The sequence below is a fragment of the Furipterus horrens genome, unplaced genomic scaffold, assembly GCF_987537825.1.
Source record: "Furipterus horrens unplaced genomic scaffold, mFurHor1.1.pri manual_scaffold_10, whole genome shotgun sequence".
In the NCBI taxonomy this organism is placed as follows: domain Eukaryota; kingdom Metazoa; phylum Chordata; class Mammalia; order Chiroptera; family Furipteridae; genus Furipterus; species Furipterus horrens.
Genome location: NW_028327180.1, coordinates 51,487,290 through 51,501,124, shown reverse-complemented (window position 1 = coordinate 51,501,124; position 13,835 = coordinate 51,487,290). Strand labels below are relative to the sequence as shown.

The window sequence follows — 13,835 nt, the reverse complement described above, 5'->3', positions numbered from 1 at the left end:
GCAAGGACCACTTCTTCAACACCTCTGGTCTCCACCAGGTCAGAAATATGTCTCGCAGGTAGAAGATACTTACTGTGTATTAACCAACCAGTAGCCATAATCCATTTTTACCTGCTGCCTCAGCTTCTCCAAGTATAAAATGGGAGGATAATTCTAATTTTCTCCTAAAGGATGGGTAAGAAGAAAACGTGATGTGGAGAATGTTGAAGCCACTGATCAGAACTGCCCTGTGCTCATCTTCATCTCTGATGATGACCTTCCTCACCTACCCTGCCTCCAGTCCGCATGGTCCTAAGCACCGACCAGGAATCAGGGTACTCGGTGCTTTCCAGGATTCTGCGGGTGAACTCGATGGGGGCCCCAGGGGCTGAGATAGTCTGACTCTCTGGAGTGACAGCTGCCAGTGCTTCTAAAAGAGCTCAGAGCCAAGGCAGTGCGCCTTCACCCTTAATGGATAGTTATTCAAAGGGGAGCTATTCCACTTCTTCAACAGTCGTATCACCTTTGGCCAAACCCCCTTTTCCTTAGTGACATTCACCTTTTCTTCCCTGAAAATACAGCCAAGGAAAGGAAATTTCTTCTTCCTTCCTAGCTGCCATTGCAACTATCAAAAATCCAGTGTCTCCACCTTTGGGACCCATCTTCTCCTTTCCACTTGCCTCTTTTCTCTGGCTACCAGGCATTTAAGATGGATCTGTTTCTCGTGGCTCCAGGTGGAATTTGCCTATGTGCATGGGAACAGCCAGACAGAGCTGACAGTGGCATCAGACTGTGAGCATAGCTCCTGACACCCGTGCATGGAACTGCACGTGCACACACACACACACACACACACACACACACACACACTCTCACACACACACAGTTCCCCTTCTGTGAGCCCCCACAGGATTTCCTCCGCATCCCCCTTGGGCTGGCCTCATCCTCCCCTAGCCCAGCCCACTTCACCATCCAGGCCCATTCTCCACTGTAGGCAGGCAGATAGCCCTCCCCCACCTTCCCGCCCCTCGCAAACCCAGGATGGGCGGGGGCAGGGGCAGGGATGGGGGGCAGGAGAGCTGCGCTCTGTTAGATAATGAGTTGAGAACTTACTGCCTCTTGTCTCTCTCTGGCTGGTGACTGACACAAATGGAATTCATCTTTAATCATCTGTTAACTCGTTGTCTATTATAGCTCTTTAATAGCACCATAGATATTCTTAATGAAGCATGATTTAAGGTATTTACAGCACACGGACCGACAGACATCACTCACAGTGTGCAGGTAATGAGGCATAAAACGGCTTTTGAATTCCCCCCAAAAGAGAAAGCGACAGAGAAAGAGTGAGAGAAAGAGCTCTAGCACTGGGGCAAGAAGAAAAAAAACTAAAAGCCTGTGCTGTAAGGTTCGCTTTAAAAATGTTTAGGCATTTAAAGTCATTTTAGCTTTTTCGAGGTGTTTGTATCCCAGTGTTCAGCAGTCACCTCCACCACCTCCACTGAGAGTGGCAGGCTCGGGTCCCAGGTACTCTCCGCAGCCACCTCAGACCCCAGCATCCCTCCTGGTGCGCTGTGGGGTCCAAGGGTCCCTCCAGGCCAAATGCAAGCCTTTGCCTGGTTCCCTTCACTCACACAGTGCTCTCTGATGGTGCTCAAGGGGCACCACCATGATAAAAGGACAGGGGTGGGGGGCAGTGGCAGCTGTCCCCACAGGGAAGAGGACAGGGGCTGGTGCCTCTGCTCTTGAACTTACTTACAAGGAAAGCCTGAGAGAAGCAGAGAGGACCTGGCCTATGGCCTCATCCAGCCCCTCCCATCTGCAGTGAGGAGGCCCAGGTCGTCCAGCTGGTTAGTGACCAGATCAGGACTAGAGCTGCCTGTTTTCTGCCTTGAGGATGGCTGCTCCTCTCACCACACAGCAGCACCTTGTTGTCCTGCAAGACAGACGCCCCCCCAAAAAAGCCTCTAGAACAATGAGGATTTAAAGGGACCAGAGAGATCAGGATAAGGTGTAATGGAGGACTTTTTTCCAAGGACATGTTTTATTTTTTGTTTAAAGATTTTATTTATTTACTTTTAGAGAGAGAGGAAGGGAGGGAGAAAGAGTGTTCAAGAGAAACAGCAATTGGTTGCCTCTCACAAGCCCCCAGCTGGGGACCTGGCCCAGAACCCAGGCATGTGCCCTGACTGGGAATCGAACCTGTGACCTTTCAAATGGCAAGCTGGTGCTCAATCCACTGAGCCACACCAGCCGGGGCAAGGTCACATTTTAAATGTAGAGATCTCTAAAGCGGAAGAACTCCCACCTCCACCCCCACCACCATCCCACAGGGTACAATGGGATAGTAAACTATAAGATCACTTCCCTGAGGTGGGTCTTTGAACAGACTTCCTTTCTCTCTGCCTCAGAGCTTGGGGCCCAACCTGCCTTCCCTGCAGTCAAGAAATGTGCTACTCCCTGTCCTAGCCTCTGCCACCGAAGTTATGTTCCAGGTGGGCCTCCCTCAGACAGGAAGGAGGAAAGGAGCAGGAAGCCCATACGAACCAGTTCTTACCAACTGCATCATTCATTCATGTATAGATGTATGCATTCATTCCCCACCTGGCCAGACGCTGTGACAGGTCCCAAGGTTAACTGAGCAGCTTGCCCAGAGGAGCCCATGATCTGGTCAGAAGACACACTTCTAAAGAAATGTCTGATGAAGGGTTGAGGTGGGATGGGGGAGGGAGAGCTGCCTTATGGTGCACGAAGGTGGGCAAAGATGGAGGAATAATTGTGACATTTAGGATGGGTCCTCAGCCATAAGGATGGCAAAGCATTTCCCCCAACAGACCATAGATCCAGGTACAGAATGGGACATCCTTCTAATACACGTGGACTCACAGGACAGCAGAATGGAAGAGGGCCTGCAGTTGCCCCACAATGTCCCCTTCATGTTGTGGTGAGCTTACACTTCTCCCCCACGCCACCCCCACTCCTAAGCAGCCCATTCCCTGTCTGCTCAACATAGACTCATAGAAAGTCCTTCAGGACATGCCCCTTCCACTGAGGAGCCTGCTTCTACCCTTCAAGAAAAAGAAGGCTTATGTGGGGGATTCTCAAGGCCCAGACAGGGAGTGGAAGGCTGGCAGGCCCCAGATGGTCCTGAAAACAGAATTCCCTCTGGACTCTGGTCATTCTGCTCCTGTGAGGGAGGGGAAAACTTTCCTTTTCCCTTCTTAGTTCTTCTGGCTAGTAAAATGATTAAAATGACATAAGACAGATTAACGGGGAAAAAAATAATCAAATTTAATTCCATATGTACATACAGGAGTTCAATAAGAATGCAGGCTCCAGGACAAATATGGCAGCTGACACTTAAGTGCCACTTTGGGAAGAAAGGAGGCTAGTGGTTTGCACTTCAAAGGGCAGTAAGGCAGTTCACATGGAGATGGAGAAGCAAGTGCTTGGTAAACAAATGTTTGCTGGTCTATCTTTAACAATGGGACACAGAGAGGAGTGACCAAATGGGCCTAGCTAAGTTTCTCCCTATCACACTTAATTCATGGTAAATTATAGTTCTCTATGATAATAGCCCCTATCCTGGAGCAGGTCCTCTAAGTTCTTTAAGGTGGTTAGGGGGAGATCTGGTAGAAGAACCATGGTATTTAGGACAGATCCTCAACCTTAAGGATGGCAAAGCATTTCACCCAATAGACCACAGAGTGGGAGTCTTTTGTTTCTTAAAATAACAACTTAAAATAATCCATAGCCCCAAAACTCATATTTTGGAGTCCATGTACGACTTTGAGTTGCTGTGACCCTGACTTTGACCACCCCCAGCTTTGAGGGGCCAGAGCACACACTGGCTGGTTTATGGACTGCCTGCCCCAGGTCAAGTGTTTACCATGGTCCATTCAACTAAGGATCAAAGTAAGGCAGCTACTCTGTGAGTGGGTTAGGGGCCTACCTCTAAAACCCCTCAGCTAGAAAGGACTTTCTCTCTCTCTCTCTCTCTCTCTCTCTCTCTCTCTCTCTCTCTCTCTCCACCCAGAGACCCCATCATCCCCATCAACACTAACTTTATAAATGGAAAAGAAAAAGTAGAATAAATTAAGTGAGAGTGGAGGAAGAAAAGCATGCAAAACTTTAGTAGATACTTGAAATATTCTAACGAGGCAAAGACCTTGTGGCTAGAGATTTCCTTGTGTTATGGCCTCCTCATAATTCACAGCAGTTTCCTTTTCCCTCAGCTGAAAAGTGTTCCTCTCTGGATGGAATATGTCTGTGGAGAAATTCTAGGGCCTCATCTTGGTTTTTATTCTCTGATAATTTCTGGGGCAATACAATTTCTATTATTTTTTCTTCTTCAACCACATTTCACCAAGAATCAGCACTTTTGTGCTTTCTGAGGAGGGTTTGAGATAACTTGCTCTGAAGGTGGAGAAGTCACGGCACCCATGAGTGAAGTGATCAGTGGAAACGTCACTTTGGGGTGGAGACGGGAGAGATGAGAGGAGTGCAGAGGCACAGCTGGACCTGGGGCTCCTGCGAGTGTCTCTGGTTTTTCTTTCATCACATCATCCCCCCACTCCCCCGGTACAGAATTCAGGCTCTCCAAGCTTCCCGGAGAACCCGGGGGTGGGCCTTGCCATAAGCTAAAGTAATTACTTAAGAAAGGTTCCAAAAAATACATACATTTGGGAGATGAGACCAGGAAGAGGAGAGGGCTGCCATTCAACCCCAAAACAGATGCTTGTGACCAGGCCCATTAAGACCTACTTTTTTCTCTTTTCTGGATGATTCTGTTCGTGGATTCACCATTCAGCGGGTCACTGAGCAACTTCCACTCTGCCCCAGCTTCTCCTGCACCTGATTTCTCCTGTTTCATTCCCCACCATTAAGAAATGTTTATAGCAAAGCATTTGTGTAACACTTAGATAGAGCAACTAGTTGCCTAGGAAACAGTCCATTCTACACATGTTCCACTTCCTTGCATCATTTGGATCCAGCTGCCTCAGTTGGCCTTCTTCTTTAGCCTTCTTTTGAAACCCTAGCACCACCACCATTTGATGCTGGTGGAGTAGCTCCTAACAAGGATGAGCTACGTAACTCATGGGGCCCCGTGCAAAATGAAGATGAAGACATCATTGGGGATTTCAAGGTGGAAACAGATCATTGGCCCAAGCTCCACCCTTCTCAGCGCCTTGCTCCTCATCGCAGTAGAAATGGCCCTGCACTTCCCTGTGGCTCGGTAGGGCTGTTGGGGTCCTGTCCTGGAGACAGAGACATGCTTCTTCTACTTTATTGCTACATCTTTCCAAAGCTGCCTCCACATGCTCAACCCTCAAATTGTTAAGGCTCTCTTTGTTAACCCCTTGGGAGGCAGGGCTCATATATAATTGTAGAAACCGGGCATTACTTTTTGTAAATCATATTTACTCAGACTGTATACATAATAGTTCTTACACCTTCAGCCCAAGAAGAGCATCAGAATTGGCACCCTGGGTCAGCAAAAACCATAGTCTGTCCAGCTATGATGGCTGTCTCTGGCCACCACCTCCAGAGATTTTAATGGACCTAATTCTCTGCTCTGCTATCAGCCCTTAAGGAACACCTCCTAAAAGTCACAGTCTACCCAAGGAGCCAGTGGGCATCCACATGCCATAGATTTCTCCATACCTTTTAAAGAGCAGTGTGTATTTTCAACCTGTCTCACCTCTTGAGTAATGAAGTAGGTGAGCTTACCACCCACTGTATGTGTTAGCAGTTCCTTTTGTCTGTTCTAACTGCTTCGTTTTCAAGTGCCAAGAGCTCCCTGCAGTTCTGCCTACCAAGATTTGATGGCCAAGACTGTGTTTGGACGTTTCGACTCTTAGTGATTTGAAAGACTTGGCTCATCCTCATCTCCTTCTCCTGTCCTCATCTGGCCTCTCCCTCTCCCCCTCCCATTGCTCCTATCTCACCATCTTAGTGGCCCCTTTCTGCAGCACTGGAAACTGAGGACAGTGCCTCCATGCAAGCTCATGGCAGTTCTTCACAAAGGTAGCACACTCATTTATATGTGTCTCCTTCCAGTTAAGCCTGACCCTTTGTTGTCCTTCCATGTCACAGGGACCCTCTTGGGCTGGTGTAGTGACTGTGATATCCTTGTCTGAGTTGTCTTCCCAGAAGTACCCAGGGTTCTTTCTGCCAAGGCCTGGCCTAGCCCAAGCCTGCCTGGAGGCCCATCTGCCCACATTGGGGGTGGGGGTGGGGGCATTTCCGCCTGATAAAGGATTCTCCCCCTCATCTGAGTATCTGGGATTTCACTGTAATCTACATAAAGGTGTAGAATGAAAGGCCTAAAAGGAGCCCCCAAACCTTGGATTCTAGAAGTGGACAGAAAAATAGATCCTTTTATGGCTTGCTTATTGCTATCTCCAAGCTGTTCCCTATCAATAACAAAATATTTGGCATCAAAGTTCTTAATTTTGAAAGCAACCTTGTCAAAAGCTTTTGAAAGACTAAATGCAATTTCACTTCCCACTAATTTATTTACCTCCTCAAAGAACTGTCACTAACAAAGAATACATGACTGCACTTTACGGAAGTCCTACTTCCGCCCCCGCGATGGGCAGCGGGGTAGGGTGCCTGAGAGCCCCACTTCAGGACCGTACAGAACCGGGTCTGCTGCTTGCCTTCACTACTTACAGACCACGTGCCTTTGGACAGGTTACTCCAGCTGCCTAAGCTTCAGTTTTCTCATCTTTAAAGTGGGAATAACAGTGGCGGCCTCTGTGTCGGCTGTGGAATTAATGAGGTCAGAGGTATGAAATGGTTGGCATATGATACAACAGACTTCAGTTGATGGTAGCTATGATTTGTTTGATAATCTTTAATTGAGGGTTACATCAATTTGTACATCCAGGGTTGGCTTTTTATGGAAAGGCATTTACCTGGTGGTAAAACTCTTCAGCTGTTAGTATGGTTAGTTATATATTCTATCCAGGCATTCAGCATGCACGTGTACTGTAGAGCTCATGTATGCAGAGAACCCTAAGAACCAGCTGCTGGTCCCAGACTGGGTGATGGAAGTAGGTACCCCCAAAACTTGTGTGTTGTAAGTCTTTAACACATTCTCTCAAAGAGCTGACTTATATACTTTCCAATCAAGTCTTTTGCCAAATAAGATGTGGATATTCCTAACATAATTCTAGAAATTTGTCAATGGGTAAGAATAACTCAAAACCCTCCCCTTCCTTACTTATTAATATTTTCTTATATTTAAAAATAAAAGTTTTGGATGACCCCAGCCAATTGTGTATTTATTCACACCTGTGTATTTTAAAAATTCTTGGATAAAGGCCCACCAATCTCTGTGATTTACTGAATCTAGTTTTAAAGTAGATCTAGAATGTCCTCATCAGTTTTTTAATCCTCACCCAAGGATATGTTTATTTATTTTAGAGAGAGAGGAAGAGAGAGAGAGAAAGAGAGAGATAGAAACATCCATCGGTTGCCTCTTGCATGCACCCTGACTGGAGGTCAAACCCATAACCCTAGGTATGTGCCCTGACCGGAAACCAAACCTGCAACTTCTTGGTGCAGGGGCTGACGCTCCAACCAACAGAGCCACCTGGCTAGGGCTAGAATGTCCTGATCAGTTTTGAGGGTGATTTGAAGTGGGAAAGACAGGTGAGATCTACCTAACACCTGGGAAGTGTCTCACGCTGCAACCACCATCAGATGATGGTCCCTCTGATTCTGCATATGAGCTTTTCCAGAAATTTTAACAAATCATCTTATAGCTTTGGAGGAGAGCATTGAACACACACACACACACACACACACACAATGTCCCCAATAAATATCTTATTTGCAGCTGACCAGTCACATTCTGTGTGTTTCTTTCAAATGAAAATATTTCCTTGACATTGGAAGAAGACTTAGAAATCACATGGCTGTATTCTCTTAGTTCATTTTTTTTTTTTCTTTCCCCATCAAATTTACTCCTAGAAAAGCTCAGCAGTGCCTTTCTCCTTGACCGTTTTGGGTGGGGTGGTGGGCAAGGGGGTAAGACTACCATTTGCAGCTTCACAGGATGAGATGTGACACTCAGAGTTGGGCCCCTACCATGGACAAGCTGGGCAGCAGGAAGTCCCCAGACAAAGACCCATCTGATCACTCAGCTCACAGTTATCCCTTGCTGAGCACCGCCACGAAAAGGTGGAACCTCCACACACTATGCTTACAGATCAGAGTGCTTCAGACCCACAGGATGGGGTTTGTATTTTTAATAGTTATTGTATTTTACACACCAAGACTTAATTGTTCTTTGTAGTTCTCTTAACCTTCCATCAGGAGAATCTGTAATATTTTGTAGTAACCCATTTACTATCCTAACAGCCCTCAGGACAGGAGCTCATCGAGAGGATCCCCTCCCATCCTGTGCATGAAGAATCAGGTGCCCAGTCATTTAGCTTAAACCTCTACCTCCCCACCAGCACTTCTCAATGCCCCAGCACTTCCTCCAGGCCTTGATATCACCTCCTCCTTCAAGCAGGACACAACATGCCATCTAAACTGCTTCTGTCTCTCCCCAAGGGCCTCATCCTTCTCAGCATCTCCTTATTGGCCAGCGTGACCATGGGTCCACCCACCCCCAGGGGGTCCAAATCCCCTGGTTCCCAGCCCCACCTCCAAAAGGCTGAGCCACTAGCCCAGCCACTCGCCCCCATCTAGCTGGGCTTGGTCACCCCAAACAAGTGTGAAAACACCACCTTTGCGGGCCTGAATCCGAAAGAAAATGGAAACCTGCTGTTAGCTCCATTCCCACACTCTTCTCATGTTTGCAGTTATTTTTTAACACTTTTTTTTTCTCATAAAAGCACTATCCTCTTCCCCAGAGCTTGCCTGTAGCAAAGGCATGGTCTGTACAACTGCAATTATTGCAGAGAACAGATGGAGTGAGGAGCACAAAGTCTGTTAATAGTAATAGAGATGCTACATGTTAACCTGGACAGCACATGATGACAGTCCCATGACTACCCGTTCTGTTCCCACCAGCTGGGCAACCAAAGTAGGAATGAGATATTCACAAACACAGCCACGTAGCCACCTAAAGTTAGAACTCAAATTCCTTCACACTAGGGGCCTTGGCAGCTGCAGTGGCTCAGGCCGAGAGCAGAGGATGCCAAGCCACTGCTCAGCACCAGGCCTAGCAGATTTGCCCCAGCTCTCGTTCAGATGCCAAGACCTCCTGGCCAGGCTGAGCTTGACTTCCTGGGAGGTAGAGGGTAAGTGACAGGCCTGGCTCAGGAGTCAGAGGCTTCAGCTCCCCCAAGTCAAGGGCGAGAAGGACAAAGCCAAGTCTCAATGTGGTACATGTTGTATGGTTGGGAGCAGCAATACAAAGGGCTTTGTCCAGCTCTGGGATCAACAGTTTTGTCCCCCTTCCAGAACACAAGAAGAAAACAATGTCATATCCTGGCAGAGGAAATGGGTACATTTACTTCAACAAATATTTCTTAAGCACCTACTGTGTGCAAGAATATATGCCAGGCCCTTTAGGAACAATAAAGAAATAATTGGCCTGACCTTCAAGGAACGTATAATCTAATAAGAGGGACCAAGAGCAGCCCACGTATAAGCAGATGATAAGTGTGCCAGTGAAGGTGCTGATGGAATGCTATGGGGTTCTAGCAGCAAGGACAGCTTATCTTGTTCAAGGGACTCAGAAGAAGGCCCCATAGGGGAGGTGGGTGGCCTTTGAGATGTGTCTGGAAGAATGGGGTGAATTTTCTGGTGGGCACAAAGGTTGGGAAGCAGAATCACAGTTGAGTTAGAATTGTCCCCGGCCTCCATGGACGCATTTAGGGCGACGGTGTGCTCAGCTGACAGGCAGAATGAAAGCAAGGTGTAGAAGGCCCCCAACACCAGGTTGCAGAGTGTATATTGATGTTAAAAGTCTGTAGACAGCTGTTCCTTAGAAAGATTATCGGGCAGTTGTGCACTTGTGAGAGCCAATTCTGTGCTCTCTTCCAGCTCCAGTTGTGACCTCGTGCTAATAGCTTGGACAGACCGTAGTGTGAATATTTACTTATGGAAAAGACCTAACACTGCAGATCAGGGAGCATGTTTGTTTCTTTAGTTCTTTGTTTTCCAAAGAATTTGTTTACCAAGACAGCCCTCGATTACCCTAATGGAAGGGCGGTAGACAGGTCATACAGTTGGATGGGAGGCTGTTGCAATAGTAGAGGCAAGAGCTAGTTCAGACCTCCCCCAAGGAGTCAGAGAGGGTGCGAAGGGTGAGCATGGACTCCAGAGAATGGATTCAGAAGAAATCAAATGTGATTGGAAAGGGAAGAATCAGAAGATGATTCATGCTTTGAATCTGATGGCTGACAAAATGGTAGTGCCATTCACAGAAACGAGTAAGTCAGAGGAAGGAGTGGTGATTGAGGTGGTCATGAATGTAGCTTTTGGAGGTAGAATTATTCATCTGATAACAAATTAAAGAAAAGGATCACTATGTTTCTTACAAGCTCCCCTTTTCTTTTCCCTTTCCTCAGTTTCCTTTTCCCCTCCCTCCCATGCAGAACGGCTAATAAAAAATTCCTCACCTGACATGAGGTGATTTCTGTTGCCTGCTTGGCTGTGTATGAGGCACTGAAATTTAAAGAAGTCACTCAGTTTTATTAAGTGAGAAAAGTTGCAGTGGGCCAGAGGGACAGGGTGCAGGCTCTGGGGAGTGGGCAGAATACAGTGAACTTGGCAGGATTTGAACTTACCACTCATGGCTCGAGTCCCCTTGGCGTGCAGCCAGAACCCACTGAGCCCGCCATCTTGAGTGGACAGATGCTGTGGAGCGACCGTCACCCCCAGAGGTCTGGGCCCCGCAGTGGCAGAAGGCATCTCATTCAGAGACACTGGAACATGTTGCCAATAAGTACATCTTTGTCGTAGGTGTGTTTTAAATTACAGAAGTGGCCCGAGACCTGGGTGTGGAGGAATTGGCAACACGCAAGCAAAAACCATATTGTCGTGAATAAAAGTCAAGCCCAGTTCTGTCCCTGTGCCTGCCCTTCTGTGCTGGGAGAAGAGGGTGGAATTAGGAAACAAGGAATGTGGTTTTACAATAAATCCCAGAGAAGTCTTTTCACTTGTTCACAGTGACTGGAGTTTATTGACCACTTAACATGTGCGGGGTGCTATTCTGAGCCCTTTGTTAACTCAATGTGTTTAACAGTCTTAAGAGAAAAGCATGATTATTATTATAATCTCTATTTTATACAATGAACCTGAGGCCCAGAGAGTTTAGGGAACTTGCCCGAGGCTGCCCAGTAACTCATAGGATTCACATCACTAGGTATAGTGCCTCAGAGAGATTCTCTGATACCTCTCAGACTCAATTTTTCCATCTGTAGACTCAGCACAAAAACTCTATTTAGAGCATTTTTCCTTCAGTGACCCTTTGTTCCCAGTAATGTGCCTCTGGCCACACCAAATTATGACCTTAAGTGACTCAGATGGATAACACCTGCCTCCTCTGACCACAACATCTGGCCCTTGCTGATTATCTTTTATTCTTCCCGTGATGACTGGCTCTAGACAAATGCCCCCACACTCTGTACAGAAGTATGTTGTCCCTCACCTGTGCCCCCCTAGCTCTTTGTGTCAGCCCCCCGACCCACTCCACACGGCATGTCACCATATGCTGCTGTTGTTTTCGGGCCTGTCTCCCTCGTTGGTTTGTGAACCACACCAGGGCACCTTTGTGTAGACGTGAGTGTAGGATGTTGCCCCAGGCAGCAAAACTCAGAGAAATGATGAACTTCAGCCCAAACAAAACGTGGTAACTGCCTTCCGATGTGTTCGAGGACAGGACTTGTTCTACGCATTCTCAGAGAAAGAACAGGAAGAAGTGTGAGTTGGAAGGGGCAGTTTTTGGCTCCATGAGGTGTGGCCTAGCTGTACCTAACCAGTCGCAGCCACAGGGAACGAGGGACAGCCCTCGCTGGGTGCACCAGGGTGATGAGGGAAGGTTGCAGACTAGGTTTGTCGGAAAAGAACTGTTTCCTGGAGCGCTTCAGGGTTCTGTGATCTGTCCCATTCCAAGGCACTCTTGGTCCCCCTGGGGATGGAGGAGGGGGGAAGTGAGGGCTGCCTGTGCAGCCCACTGTCTTTGCAGCTCTGTGTCCCCAGGCTGGACCACAGATGTGGGAGCTCTGCCTCTCAGGCCCTGGGCACAGGAGACAGGCCTTCCAGAGAAAGTCTTCATCAGTCCAGGCAATGGCTCTTCCTGGGCACCCTGGGAACAAACACTGAGGCCATTTGCTTGCAATAACAACACTTGACCGGTGAACGTTGCTTCACAGTCTTAAAAATACTCTCACGCTCTTGAGGAGTTTTCTTTTTAGGGTCTCCGTGTTGTGTGAGCCCCAGATTAGCACCATTTTGCAGGCCAGTAAACTGCACCTTGGTGAGAGTGAATAACTTAGCCCCAAATGTTCAGCCTATTCATGTGACAATGCAGGCTAGGATCCAGGACTTCTGTCATGGCCTTGGGTCATCTTTTCACAACATTGGGATGCCTTTCTGAAGAGCAGCCTCTGGCACTCACTTGCCAAAACCAGCACAGAAAACTAGTGATGCACTGGGTAGGACTGTGTTTGGGCTGAAGGAAGAAAAACGCCCACGACAAGCGCTCGGGGAGTTTGCTTGCTTCATGCTGCAGCCCGTCTAGGAGCTGGCCATCCTGGGTGGATTAAACTGCTCAGGGACCCAGCTTCTTTCCATCTTCCTCTTTCACCATCTTTAGTACACAGGCCTTCAACCTGATGCTTGTGCCTTCCAACATCACATCATATTCCAGGCAGGAAGAAGGGAATGGGGAAAGACCACAACAGGGTTCTCCTAGCGAGTCTTTGTCTTTTACTCAGGAGCTCCTCCTCCCTAGGGACTTTCTCCTACATCTCAGTGGCCGGAGCATGGCCTCCACTCAGTGTAGGAAAGGCTGGGAAACCCAACATTGTAGAGGAAGGCAAGGAAGAAAAGCAGCTGATCCCCATGACTGCACCACACCTCTGACCAAATGTGCCAAAGCATGACATGCGCCCCAGCTCCTGGGTTCAGGTGCCTCTGTGCACACAGCCCAGGAAGCGCCTTTGTCAGCAGCTGTAGAGAGAAAGGACATCCTTCTGGATGTCAGCCTGAAATGTGAGTCAGTTCTCTGGAAGAAAAGGCTTTAGGCTCAGGGTGCAGCACCGGGCTGCATCCTGGTGGGACCATCAGCCCTGATGAGGAACAGCTGTTACACTCAGCCTCCCCCAGGAAGGAGGCTCTTAACTAGATTTCCCATGCAGAACTTTGTGGGGGAGGTTCAAACACAAGCAACCCACTATAGGCTAAATTTGTATGCCAACCAACATCGCAATGAACAGTGGGAGCCGAGGATGACTTGTGTCTGTGACTTCAGCTTCTCTCTTCAGTGCCCCAAGCCCCTTAATCTTCAGAGCCCAGGCACCAGAGAGCCCAGCAGAGGCCATGGGAGCCCGTCCCCTTATGCAGAGGGCACACGGTCTTCCCTGAGAGTGCACTAAGCAGAAAGAGAAACCTGGATTTCTGTCAGTTGGGGACTTTTGGGAATCAGACTTTAATACTGTAGTTCTTGCCCCTAACTCTATATCAGTATCACCTGGGAGACTTCCAGATTGATACCAATGCCTGGGCCCCACTGCAGATCGCTTAAGCCAAGGGTCCAGCTTTGGGAGCTTAGAAAATCTCCCCTGGTGATTCTAATACTGAGGCAGGGGTAGGAACTGCTGCCTTGAAGAAGATGGCTCTCCACTCAACTTGATCACGAACCTTAGCCTTATCAGGTCAGCTCAGTCGCC

At 48.0% G+C, this 13,835-nt stretch overlaps 1 protein-coding gene across 1 annotated transcript in view; it reads left to right on the top strand.

The window, feature by feature from the left end:
* PEBP4 (phosphatidylethanolamine binding protein 4) overlaps nt 1–13,835 on the top strand; it is a 195,668-nt gene that overhangs the window by 79,771 nt on the left and 102,062 nt on the right. The window lies entirely within an intron of this gene.